This window comes from Lissotriton vulgaris, chromosome 12, assembly GCF_964263255.1.
Source record: "Lissotriton vulgaris chromosome 12, aLisVul1.2, whole genome shotgun sequence".
Taxonomy (NCBI): Eukaryota; Metazoa; Chordata; class Amphibia; order Caudata; family Salamandridae; genus Lissotriton; species Lissotriton vulgaris.
The window spans coordinates 445,378,095-445,393,033 of NC_141700.1; the positions used below are offsets into that span (position 1 = coordinate 445,378,095).

Sequence of the window (14,939 nt, forward strand, 5' to 3'; positions counted from 1 at the left end):
TAGAACTTAGAACCATTAATAGATATTCCAGGAGCTTTCAGAATAATAATTAATTCTACAACTATATCAAATGTATTTATCCAATCCTTCAAGCAGTGTTTGATCCAAGGTGATAAACAGTCAAAAATGAGACACAAGAAAAATTAATCTTTTTTCAAACAATTAAACTTGGCCTGTACAGGGATCGAACCTGTGACCTTGGCGTTATTAGCTCCACGCTCTAACCATCTGAGCTAACAGGCCGTTTTGCACAATTTCCTGGAAGTCCAGCATATTAAGAAGTGCTAATGATAGTTAACCTGGGAGATTTGGAAAGCTTAATTTCAGAGGTTTACCATGAAGTTATAAATATATAATATCAACATGAAGAAACTAATATGACTTTAAAAAAATTACAATACAAAAGATATGTTCATACTTAGTGTTAGAACTTAGAACCATTAATGTTTTTTCCATGTGTTTTAGCAATAAATAACAATTCATCACCTATATGCAATTGATTCATTTAATCATTCTATCAGCTTCCCCTCAAAGGAAATATAGAGATACACATGATACAGAAGAAAATACATCTATTTTCAACATTAAAGGAGCATCAAGTATTGGCTTGGAGACTGATTGAAAATATGTCCTTGGCATTTTTAACTTTTTGCTCTAAAGACTAAACTAATAGGCTCACTAAATATATAGCATACTATTGAAGAAATAGCAGATGATGAAGTGCTACCGATTGTTAACCCGGGATAGTTGGAAAGCTTATATTCAGCTGTTTACATTCATACTATCTTTATATTTCATCAACAAGACAAAACAAAAATGACCTCAATGAATTGCAATAAATAAGAAATTTAGTTACTTGGCGTTAGAACTTAGAACCATTAATAGATATTCCAGGAGCTTTCAGAATAATAATTAATTCTACAACTATATCAAATGTATTTATCCAATCCTTCAAGCAGCGTTTGATCCAAGGTAATAAACAGTCAAGAATGAGACGCAAGAAAAAATTATTCTTTTTTCAAACAATTAAACTTGGCCTGTATAGGGATCGAACCTGTGACCTTGTCGCTATTAGAACCACGCTCTAACCATCTGAGCTAACAGGCCATTTTGCATAAACTCCTGGAAGTCCAGCATATGAAGAAGTGCTAATGATAGTTAACCCGGGAGATTTGGAAAGCTTAAATTCAGAGGTTTACCATGAAGTTATAAATATATAATATCAACATGAAGAAACTAATATGACTTTAAAAAAATTACAATACAAAAGAGATTTTCATACTTAGTGTTAGAACTTAGAACCATTAATGTTTTTTCCATGTGTTTTAGCAATAAATAACAATTCATCACCTATATGCAATTGATTCATTTAATCATTCTATCAGCTCCCCCTCAAAGGAAATATAGAGATACACATGATACAGAAGAAAATACATCTATTTTCAACATTAAAGGAGCATCAAGTATTGGCTTGGAGACTGATTGAAAGTATGTCCTTGGCATTTGTAACTTTTTGCTCTAAAGACTAAACTAATAGGCTCACTAAAAATATAGCATACTATTGAAGAAATAGCAGATGATGAAGTGCTACTGATTGTTAACCCGGGATAGTTGGAAAGCTTATATTCAGCTGTTTACATTCATACTATCTTTATATTTCATCAACAAGACAAAACAAAAATGACCTCAATGAATTGCAATAAATAAGAGATTTAGTTACTTCGAGTTAGAACTTAGAACCATTAATAGATATTCCAGGAGCTTTCAGAATAATAATTAATTCTACAACTATATCAAATGTATTCATCCAATCCTTCAAGCAGTGTTTGATCCACGGTGATAAACAGTCAAAAAGGAGACACAAGAAAAATTAATCTTTTTTCAAACAATTAAACTTAGCCTGTACAGGGATCTATCCTGTGACCTTGGCGTTATTAGCACCAAGCTCTAACAATCTGAGCTAACAAGCCATTTTGCCCAAATTCCTGGAAGTCCAGCATGTGAAGAACTGCTAATGATAGTTAACCCGGGAGATTTGGATAGCTGAATTTCAGAGGTTTACCATGAAATTATAAATATATAATATCAACATGAAGAAACTAATATGACTTTAAAAAAATTACAATACAAAAGAGATTTTCATATTTAGTGTTAGTACTTAGAACCATTAATGTTTTTTCCATGTGTTTTAGCAATAAATAACAATTCATCACCTATATGCAATTGATTCATCTAATCGTTTCATCAGCTTCCCCTCAAAGGAAATATAGACATACACATGATACAGAAGAAAATACATCTAAAACATTAAAGGAGCATCAAGTATTGGCTTGGAGACTGATTGAAGGTATGTCCTTGGCATTTTTAACTTTATGCTCTAAAGACTAAACTAATAGGCTCAATAAATATATAGCATACCATTGAAGAAATAGCAGATGATGAAGTGCTATTGATTGTTAACCCGGGATAGTTGGAAAGCTTATATTCAGCTGTTTACATTCATACTATCTTTATATTTCATCAACAAAACAAAACAAAAATGACCTCAATAAATTGCAATAAATAAGAGTTTAAGTTACTTGGCGTTAGAACTTAGAACCATTAATAGATATTCCAGGAGCTTTCAGAATAATAATTAATTCTACAACTATATCAAATGTATTTATCCAATCCTTCAAGCAGTGTTTGATCCAAGGTGATAAACAGTCAAAAATGAGACAAAAGAAAAATTAATCTTTTTTCAAACGATTAAACTTGGCCTGTACAGGGATCGAACCTGTGACCTTGGCGTTATTAGCACCACGCTCTAACCATCTGAGCTAACAGGTCGTTTTGCACAATTTCCTGGAAGTCCAGCATATGAAGAAGTACTAATGATAGTTAACCTGGGAGATTTGGAAAGCTTAATTTCAGAGGTTTACCATGAAGTTATAAATATATAATATCAACATGAAGAAACTAATATGACTTTAAAAAAATTACAATACAAAAGAGATGTTCATACTTAGTGTTAGAACTTAGAACCATTAATGTTTTTTCCATGTGTTTTAGCAATAAATAACAATTCATCACCTATATGCAATTGATTCATTTAATCATTCTATCAGCTTCCCCTCAAAGGAAATATAGAGATACACATGATACAGAAGAAAATACATCTATTTTCAACATTAAAGGAGCATCAAGTATTGGCTTGGAGACTGATTGAAAATATGTCCTTGGCATTTTTAACTTTATGCTCTAAAGACTAAACTAATAGGCTCACTAAATATATAGCATACTATTGAAGAAATAGCAGATGATGAAGTGCTACTGATTGTTAACCCGGGATAGTTGGAAAGCTTATATTCAGCTGTTTACATTCATACTATCTTTATATTTCATCAACAAGACACAACAAAAATGACCTCAATGAATTGCAATAAATAAGAGATTTAGTTACTTGGCGTTAGAACTTAGACTCATTAATAGATATTCCAGGAGCTTTCAGAATAATAATTAATTCTACAACTATATGAAATATATTCATCCAATCCTTCAAGCTCCGTTTGATCCAAGGTGATAAACAGTCAAAAATTAGACACAAGAAAAATGTATCTTTTTACAAACAATTAAACTTGGCCTGTACAGGGATCGAACCTGTGACCTTGGCGTTATTAGCACCACACTCTAACCATCTGAGCTAACAGGCCGTTTTGCATGAATTGCTGGAAGTCCAGCATATGAAGAAGTGCTAATGATAGTTAACCCGGGAGATTTGGAAAGCTTAATTTCAGAGGTTTACCATGAAGTTATAAATATATAATATCAACATGAAGAAACTAATATGACTTTAAAACAATTACAATACAAAAGAGATTTTCATACTTAGTGTTAGAACTTAGAACCATTAATGTTTTTTCCATGTGTTTTAGCAATAAATAACAATTCATCACTTATATGCAATTGATTCATTTAATCATTCTATCAGCTTCCCCTCAAAGAAAATATAGAGATACACATGATACAGAAGAAAATACATCTATTTTCAACATTAAAGGAGCATCAAGTATTGGCTAGGAGATTGATTGAAAGTATGTCCTTGGCATTTTTAACTTTATGCTCTAAAGACTAAACTAATAGGCTCACTAAATATATAGCATACCATTGAAGAAATAGCAGATGATGAAGTGCTACCGATTGTTAACCCGGGATAGTTGGAAAGCTTATATTAAGCTGTTTACATTCATACTATCTTTATATTTCATCAACAAGACAAAACAAAAATGACCTCAATGAATTGCAATAAATAAGAGATTTAGTTACTTGGCGTTAGAACTTAGAACCATTAATAGATATTCCAGGAGCTTTCAGAATAATAATTAATTCTACAACTATATCAAATGTATTTATCCAATCCTTCAAGCAGCGTTTGATCCAAGGTAATAAACAGTCAAGAATGAGACGCAAGAAAAAATTAATCTTTTTTCAAACAATTAAACTTGGCCTGTATAGGGATCGAACCTGTGACCTTGTCGCTATTAGAACCACGCTCTAACCATCTGAGCTAACAGGCCATTTTGCATAAACTCCTGGAAGTCCAGCATATGAAGAAGTGCTAATGATAGTTAACCAGGGAGATTTGGAAAGCTTAATTTCAGAGGTTTACCATGAAGTTATACTTATATAATATCAACATGAAGAAACTAATATGACTCTAAAAAAATTACAATACAAAAGAGATGTTCATACTTAGTGTTAGAACTTAGAACCATTAATGTTTTTTCCATGTGTTTTAGCAATAAATAATAATTCATCACCTATATGCAATTGATTCATCTAATCATTCTATCAGCTTCCCCTCAAAGGAAATATAGACATACACATGATACAGAAGAAAATACATCTATTTTCAACATTAAAGGAGCATCAAGTATTGGCTTGGAGACTGATTGAAAGTATGTCCTTGGCATTTTTAACTTTATGCTCTAAAGACTAAACTAATAGGCTCACTAAATATATAGCATACTATTGAAGAAATAGCAGATGATGAAGTGCTACTGATTGTTAACCCGGGATAGTTGGAAAGCTTATATTCAGCTGTTTGCATTCATACTATCTTTATATTTCATCAACAAGACAAAACAAAAATGACCTCAATGAATTGCAATAAATAAGAGATTTAGTTACTTGGCGTTGGAACTTAGACTCATTAATAGATATTCCAGGAGCTTTCAGAATAATAATTAATTCTACAACTATATGAAATATATTCATCCAATCCTTCAAGCTCCGTTTGATCCAAGGTGAAAAACAGTCAAAAATGAGACACAAGAAAAATGTATCTTTTTACAAACAATTAAACTTGGCCTGTACAGGGATCGAACCTGTGACCTTGGCGTTATTAGCACCACACTCTAACCATCTGAGCTAACAGGCCGTTTTGCATGAATTGCTGGAAGTCCAGCATATAATGAAGTGCTAATGATAGTTAACCCGGGAGATTTGGAAAGCTTAATTTCAGAGGTTTACCATGAAGTTATAAATATATAATATCAACATGAAGAAACTAATATGACTTTAAAAAAATTACAATACAAAAGAGATTTTCATACTTAGTGTTAGAACTTAGAACCATTAATGTTTTTTCCATGTGTTTTAGCAATAAATAACAATTCATCACCTATATGAAATTGATTCATTTAATCATTCTATCAGCTTCCCCTCAAAGAAAATATAGAGATACACATGATACAGAAGAAAATACATCTATTTTCAACATTAAAGGAGCATCAAGTATTGGCTAGGAGATTGATTGAAAGTATGTCCTTGGCATTTTTAACTTTATGCTCTAAAGACTAAACTAATAGGCTCAATAAATATATAGCATACCGTTGAAGAAATAGCAGATGATGAAGTGCTATCGATTGTTAACCCGGGATAGTTGGAAAGCTTATATTCAGCTGTTTACATTCATACTATCTTTATATTTCATCAACAAGACAAAACAAAAATGACCTCAATAAATTGCAATAAATAGAAGATTTAGTTACTTGGCGTTTGAACTTAGAACCATTAATAGATATTCCAGGAGCTTTCAGAATAATAATTAATTCTACAACTATATCAAATGTATTCATCCAATCCTTCAAGCAGCGTTTGATCCAAGGTGATAAACAGTCAAGAATGAAACACAAGAAAAATTAATCTTTTTTCAAACAATTAAACTTGGCCTGTACAGGGATCGAACCTGTGACCTTGGCGTTATTAGCACCACGCTCTAAGCATCTGAGCTAACAAGCCGTTTTGCCCAAATTCCTGGAAGTCCAGCATGTGAAGAACTGCTAATGATAGTTAACCCGGGAGATTTGGATAGCTGAATTTCAGAGGTTTACCATGAAATTATAAATATATAATATCAACATGAAGAAACTAATATGACTTTAAAAAAATTACAATACAAAAGAGATTTTCATACTTAGTGTTAGAACTTAGAACCATTAATCTTTTTTCCATGTGTTTTAGCAATAAATAACAATTCATCACCTATATGCAATTAATTCATCTAATCGTTCTATCAGTTTCCCCTCAAAGGAAATATAGACATACACATGATACAGAAGAAAATACATCTATTTTCAACATTAAAGGAGCATCAAGTATTGGCTTGGAGACTGATTGAAGGTATGTCCTTGGCATTTTTAACTTTATGCTCTAAAGACTAAACTAATAGGCTCAATAAATATATAGCATACCATTGAAGAAATAGCAGATGATGAAGTGCTATTGATTGTTAACCCGGGATAGTTGGAAAGCTTATATTCAGCTGTTTACATTCATACTATCTTTATATTTTATCAACAAGACAAAACAAAAATGACCTCAATAAATTGCAATAAATAAGAGTTTAAGTTACTTGGCGTTAGAACTTAGAACCATTAATAGATATTCCAGGAGCTTTCAGAATAATAATTAATTCTACAACTATATCAAATGTATTTATCCAATCCTTCAAGCAGTGTTTGATCCAAGGTGATAAACAGTCAAAAATGAGACACAAGAAAAATTAATCTTTTTTCAAACAATTAAACTTGGCCTGTACAGGGATCGAACCTGTGACCTTGGCGTTATTAGCACCACGCTCTAACCATCTGAGCTAACAGGCCGTTTTGCACAATTTCCTGGAAGTCCAGCATATGAAGAAGTGCTAATGATAATTAACCTGGGAGATTTGGAAAGTTTAATTTCAGAGGTTTACCATGAAGTTATAAATATATAATATCAACATGAAGAAACTAATATGACTTTAAAAAAATTACAATACAAAGAGATGTTCATACTTAGTGTTAGAACTTAGAACCATTAATGTTTTTTCCATATGTTTTAGCAATAAATAACAATTCATCACCTATATGCAATTGATTCATTTAATAATTCTATCAGCTTCCCCTCAAAGGAAATATAGAGATACACATGATACAGAAGAAAATACATCTATTTTCAACATTAAAGGAGCATCAAGTATTGGCTTGGAGACTGATTGAAAATATGTCCTTGGCATTTTTAACTTTTTGCTCTAAAGACTACACTAATAGGCTCACTAAATATATAGCATACTATTGAAGAAATAGCAGATGATGAAGTGCTACCGATTGTTAACCCGGGATAGTTGGAAAGCTTATATTCAGCTGTTTACATTCATACTATCTTTATATTTCATCAACAAGACAAAACAAAAATGACCTCAATGAATTGCAATAAAGAAGAGATTTAGTTACTTGGAGTAAGAACTTAGAACCATTAATAGATATTCCAGGAGCTTTCAGAATAATAATGAATTCTACAACTATATCAAATGTATTCATCCAATCCTTCAACCAGTGTTTGATCCAAGGTGATAAACAGTCAAAAATGAGACACAAGAAAAATTACTCTTTTTTCAAACAATTAAACTTGGCCTGTACAGGGATCAAACCTGTGACCTTGGCGTTATTAGCACCACGCTCTAACCATCTGAGCTAACAAGCCATTTTGCCCAAATTCCTGGAAGTCCAGCATGTGAAGAACTGCTAATGATAGTTAACCTGGGAGATTTGGATAGCTGAATTTCAGAGGTTTACCATGAAATTATAAATATATAATATCAACATGAAGAAACTAATATGACTTTAAAAAAATTACAATACAAAAGAGATTTTCATACTTAGTGTTAGAACTTAGAACCATTAATGTTTTTTCCATGTGTTTTAGCAATAAATAACAATTCATCACCTATATGCAATTGATTCATCTAATCGTTCTATCAGCTTCCCCTCAAAGGAAATATAGACATACACATGATACAGAAGAAAATACATCTATTTTCAACATTAAAGGAGCATCAAGTATTGGCTTGGAGACTGATTGAAGGTATGTCCTTGGCATTTTTAACTTTATGCTCTAAAGACTAAACTAATAGGCGCAATAAATATATAGCATACCATTGAAGAAATAGCAGATGATGAAGTGCTATCGATTGTTAACCCGGGATAGTTGGAAAGCTTATATTCAGCTGTTTACATTCATACTATCTTTATATTTCATCAACAAGACAAAACAAAAATGACCTCAATAAATTGCAATAAATAAGAGTTTAAGTTACTTGGCGTTAGAACTTAGAACCATTAATAGATATTCCAGGAGCCTTCAGAATAATAATTAATTCTACAACTATATCAAATGTATTTATCCAATCCTTCAGGCAGTGTTTGATCCAAGGTGATAAACAGTCAAAAATGAGACACAAGAAAAATGAATCTTTTTTCAAACAATTAAACTTGGCCTGTACAGGGATCGAACCTGTGACATTTGCCGTTATTAGCACCACGCCCTAACCATCTGAGCTAACAGGCCGTTTTGCACAATTTCCTGGAAGTCCAGCATATGAAGAAGTGCTAATGTTAGTTAACCCGGGAGATTTGGAAAGCTTAATTTCAGAGGTTTACCATGAAGTTATAAATATATAATATCAACATGAAGAAACTAATATGACTTTAAAAAAATTACAATACAAAAGAGATGTTCATACTTAGTGTTAGAACTTAGAACCATTAATGTTTTTTCCATGTGTTTTAGCAATAAATAACAATTCATCACCTATATGCAATTGATTCATTTAATCATTCTATCAGCTTCCCCTCAAAGGAAATATAGAGATACACATGATACAGAAGAAAATACATCTATTTTCAACATTAAAGGAGCATCAAGTATTGGCTTGGAGACTGATTGAAAATATGTCCTTGGCATTTTTAACTTTTTGCTCTAAAGACTAAACTAATAGGCTCACTAAATATATAGCATACTATTGAAGAAATAGCAGATGATGAAGTGCAACCGATTGTTAACCCGGGATAGTTGGAAAGCTTATATTCAGCTGTTTACATTCATACTATCTTTATATTTCATCAACAAGACAAAACAAAAATGACGTCAATAAATTGCAATAAATAAGAGATTAAGTTACTTGGCGTTAGAACTTAGAACCATTAATAGATATTTCAGGAGCTTTCAGAATAATAATTAATTCTACAACTATATCAAATGTATTTATCCAATCCTTCAAGCAGTGTTTGATCCAAGGTGATAAACAGTCAAAAATGAGACACAAGAAAAATTAATCTTTTTTCAAACAATTAAACTTGGCCTGTACAGGGATCGAACCTGTGACCTTGGCGTTATTAGCACCACGCTCTAACCATCGGAGCTAACAGGCCGTTTTGCACAATTTCCTGGAAGTCCAGCATATGAAGAAGTGCTAATGATAGTTAACCCGGGAGATTTGGAAAGCTTAATTTCAGAGGTTTACCATGAAGTTATAAATATATAATATCAACATGAAGAAACTAATATGACTTTAAAAAAGTTACAATACAAAAGAGATGTTCATACTTAGTGTTAAAACTTAGAACCATTAATGTTTTTTCCATGTGTTTTAGCAATAAATAACAATTCATCACCTATATGCAATTGATTCATTTAATCATTCTATCAGCTTCCCCTCAAAGGAAATATAGAGATACACATGATACAGAAGAAAATACATCTATTTTCAACATTAAAGGAGCATCAAGTATTGTCTTGGAGACTGATTGAAAATATGTCCTTGGCATTTTTAACTTTTTGCTCTAAAGACTAAACTAATAGGCTCACTAAATATATAGCATACTATTGAAGAAATAGCAGATGATGAAGTGCTACCGATTGTTAACCCGGGATAGTTGGAAAGCTTATATTCAGCTGTTTACATTCATACTATCTTTATATTTCATCAACAAGACAAAACAAAAATGACCTCAATAAATTGTAATAAATAAGAGATTAAGTTACTTGGCGTTAGAACTTAGAACCATTAATAGATATTTCAGGAGCTTTCAGAATAATAATTAATTCTACAACTATATCAAATGTATTTATCCAATCCTTCAAGTAGTGTTTGATCCAAGGTGATAAACAGTCAAAAATGAGACACAAGAAAAATTAATCTTTTTTCAAACAATTAAACTTGGCCTGTACAGGGATCGAACCTGTGACCTTGGCGTTATTAGCACCACGCTCTAACCATCTGAGCTAACAGGCCGTTTTGCACAATTTCCTGGAAGTCCTGCATATGAAGAAGTGCTAATGATAGTTAACCCGGGAGATTTGGAAAGCTTAATTTCAGAGGTTTACCATGAAGTTATAAATATAAAATATCAACATGAAGAAACTAATATGACTTTAAAAAAGTTACAATACAAAAGAGATGTTCATACTTAGTGTTAAAACTTAGAACCATTAATGTTTTTTCCATGTGTTTTAGCAATAAATAACAATTCATCACCTATATGCAATTGATTCATTTAATCATTCTATCAGCTTCCCCTCAAAGGAAATATAGAGATACACATGATACAGAAGAAAATACATCTATTTTCAACATTAAAGGAGCATCAAGTATTGGCTTGGAGACTGATGAAAATATGTCCTTGGCATTTTTAACTTTTTGCTCTAAAGACTAAACTAATAGGCTCACTAAATATATAGCATACTATTGAAGAAATAGCAGATGATGAAGTGCTACTGATTGTTAACCCGGGATAGTTGGAAAGCTTATATTCAGCTGTTTACATTCATACTATCTTTATATTTCATCAACAAGACAAAACAAAAATGACCTCAATAAATTGCAATAAATAAGAGATTAAGTTACTTGGCGTTAGAACTTAGAACCATTAATAGATATTTCAGGAGCTTTCAGAATAATAATTAATTCTACAACTATATCAAATGTATTTATCCAATCCTTCAAGCAGTGTTTGATCCAAGGTGATAAACAGTCAAAAATGAGACACAAGAAAAAATAATCTTTTTTCAAACAATTAAACTTGGCCTGTACAGGAATCGAACCTGTGACCTTGGCGTTATTAGCACCACGCTCTAACCATCTGAGCTAACAGGCCGTTTTGCACAATTTCCTGGAAGTCCAGCATATGAAGAAGTGCTAATGATAGTTAACCCGGGAGATTTGGAAAGCTTAATTTCAGAGGTTTACCATGAAGTTATAAATATATAATATCAACATGAAGAAACTAATATGACTTTAAAAAAGTTACAATACAAAAGAGATGTTCATACTTAGTGTTAAAACTTAGAACCATTAATGTTTTTTCCATGTGTTTTAGCAATAAATAACAATTCATCACCTATATGCAATTGATTCATTTAATCATTCTATCAGCTTCCCCTCAAAGGAAATATAGAGATACACATGATACAGAAGAAAATACATCTATTTTCAACATTAAAGGAGCATCAAGTATTGGCTTGGAGACTGATTGAAAGTATGTCCTTGGCATTTTTAATTTTATACTCTAAAGACTAAACTAATAGGCTCACTAAATATATAGCATACTATTGAAGAAATAGCAGATGATGAAGTGCTATTGATTGTTAACCCGGGATAGTTGGAAAGCTTATATTCAGCTGTTTACATTCATACTATCTTTATATTTCATCAACAAGACAAAACAAAAATGACCTCAATAAATTGCAATAAATAAGAGTTTAAGTTACTTGGCGTTAGAACTTAGAACCATTAATAGATATTCCAGGAGCTTTCAGAATAATAATTAATTCTACAACTATATCAAATGTATTTATCCAATCCTTCAAGCAGTGTTTGATCCAAGGTGATAAACAGTCAAAAATGAGACAAAAGAAAAATTAATCTTTTTTCAAACGATTAAACTTGGCCTGTACAGGGATCAAACCTGTGACCTTGGCGTTATTAGCACTACGCTCTAACCATCTGAGCTAACAGGTCGTTTTGCACAATTTCCTGGAAGTCCAGCATATGAAGAAGTGCTAATGATAGTTAACCTGGGAGATTTGGAAAGCTTAATTTCAGAGGTTTACCATGAAGTTATAAATATATAATATCAACATGAAGAAACTAATATGACTTTAAAAAAATTACAATACAAAAGAGATGTTCATACTTAGTGTTAGAACTTAGAACCATTAATGTTTTTTCCATGTGTTTTAGCAATAAATAACAATTCATCACCTATATGCAATTAATTCATTTAATCATTCTATCAGCTTCCCCTCAAAGGAAATATAGAGATACACATGATACAGAAGAAAATACATCTATTTTCAACATTAAAGGAGCATCAAGTATTGGCTTGGAGACTGATTGAAAATATGTCCTTGGCATTTTTAACTTTTTGCTCTAAAGACTAAACTAATAGGCTCACTAAATATATAGCATACTATTGAAGAAATAGCAGATGATGAAGTGCTTCCGATTGTTAACCCGGGATAGTTGGAAAGCTTATATTCAGCTGTTTACATTCATACTATCTTTATATTTCATCAACAAGACAAAACAAAAATGACCTCAATGAATTGCAATAAATAAGAGATTTAGTTACTTGGCGTTAGAACTTAGACTCATTATTAGATATTCCAGGAGCTTTCAGAATAATAATTATTTCTACAACTATATGAAATATATTCATCCAATCCTTCAAGCTCCGTTTGATCCAAGGTGATAAACAGTCAAAAATTAGACACAAGAAAAATTTATCTTTTTACAAACAATTAAACTTGGCCTGTACAGGGATCGAACCTGTGACCTTGTAGCTATTAGAACCACGCTCTAACCATCTGAGCTAACAGGCCATTTTGCATAAACTCCTGGAAGTCCAGCATATGAAGAAGTGCTAATGATAGTTAACCAGGGAGATTTGGAAAGCTTAATTTCAGAGGTTTACCATGAAGTTATACTTATATAATATCAACATGAAGAAACTAATATGACTCTAAAAAAATTACAATACAAAAGAGATGTTCATACTTAGTGTTAGAACTTAGAACCATTAATGTTTTTTCCATGTGTTTTAGCAATAAATAATAATTCATCACCTATATGCAATTGATTCATCTAATCATTCTATCAGCTTCCCCTCAAAGGAAATATAGACATACACATGATACAGAAGAAAATACATCTATTTTCAACATTAAAGGAGCATCAAGTATTGGCTTGGAGACTGATTGAAAGTATGTCCTTGGCATTTTTAACTTTATGCTCTAAAGACTAAACTAATAGGCTCACTAAATATATAGCATACTATTGAAGAAATAGCAGATGATGAAGTGCTACTGATTGTTAACCCGGGATAGTTGGAAAGCTTATATTCAGCTGTTTACATTCATACTATCTTTATATTTCATCAACAAGACAAAACAAAAATGACCTCAATGAATTGCAATAAATAAGAGATTTAGTTACTTGGCGTTAGAACTTAGACTCATTAATAGATATTCCAGGAGCTTTCAGAATAATAATTAATTCTACAACTATATGAAATATATTCATCCAATCCTTCAAGCTCCGTTTGATCCAAGGTGATAAACAGTCAAAAATGAGACACAAGAAAAATGTATCTTTTTACAAACAATTAAACTTGGCCTGTACAGGGATCGAACCTGTGACCTTGGCGTTATTAGCACCACACTCTAACCATCTGAGCTAACAGGCCGTTTTGCATGAATTGCTGGAAGTCCAGCATATAATGAAGTGCTAATGATAGTTAACCCGGGAGATTTGGAAAGCTTAATTTCAGAGGTTTACCATGAAGTTATAAATATATAATATCAACATGAAGAAACTAATATGACTTTAAAAAAATTACAATACAAAAGAGATTTTCATACTTAGTGTTAGAACTTAGAACCATTAATGTTTTTTCCATGTGTTTTAGCAATAAATAACAATTCATCACCTATATGAAATTGATTCATTTAATCATTCTATCAGCTTCCCCTCAAAGAAAATATAGAGATACACATGATACAGAAGAAAATACATCTATTTTCAACATTAAAGGAGCATCAAGTATTGGCTAGGAGATTGATTGAAAGTATGTCTTTGGCATTTTTAACTTTATGCTCTAAAGACTAAACTAATAGGCTCACTAAATATATAGCATACTATTGAAGAAATAGCAGATGATGAAGTGCTACCGATTGTTAACCCGGGATAGTTGGAAAGCTTATATTCAGCTGTTTACATTCATACTATCTTTATATTTCATCAACAAGACAAAACAAAATGACCTCAATAAATTGCAATAAATAAGAGATTTAGTTACTTGGCGTTAGAACTTAGAACCATTAATAGATATTTCAGGAGCTTTCAGAATAATAATTATTTCTACAACTATATCAAATGTATTCATCCAATCCTCCAAGCAGCGTTTGATCCAAGGTGATAAACAGTCAAAAATGAGACACAAGAAAAATTAATCTTTTTTCAAACAATTAAACTTGGCCTGTACAGGGATCGAACCTGTGACCTTGGCGTTATTAGCACCACACTCTATCCATCTGAGCTAACAGGCCATTTTGCATAAACTCCTGGAAGTCCAGCA

General features: G+C 31.8%; 3 non-coding genes across 3 annotated transcripts; all 3 read right to left on the bottom strand.

The window, feature by feature from the left end:
* Positions 1–7,071: 7,071 nt before the first annotated feature.
* TRNAI-AAU (transfer RNA isoleucine (anticodon AAU)) lies at positions 7,072–7,145 on the bottom strand. The gene has a single exon. It is a non-coding gene; the product is annotated as a tRNA-Ile (tRNA).
* A 3,378-nt stretch (positions 7,146–10,523) lies between these two features.
* TRNAI-AAU (transfer RNA isoleucine (anticodon AAU)) lies at positions 10,524–10,597 on the bottom strand. Its single transcript has one exon. It is a non-coding gene; the product is annotated as a tRNA-Ile (tRNA).
* Positions 10,598–11,385: 788 nt separating this feature from the next.
* On the bottom strand, positions 11,386–11,459 carry TRNAI-AAU (transfer RNA isoleucine (anticodon AAU)). The gene has a single exon. It is a non-coding gene; the product is annotated as a tRNA-Ile (tRNA).
* Between the last annotated feature and the right edge of the window lie 3,480 nt (positions 11,460–14,939).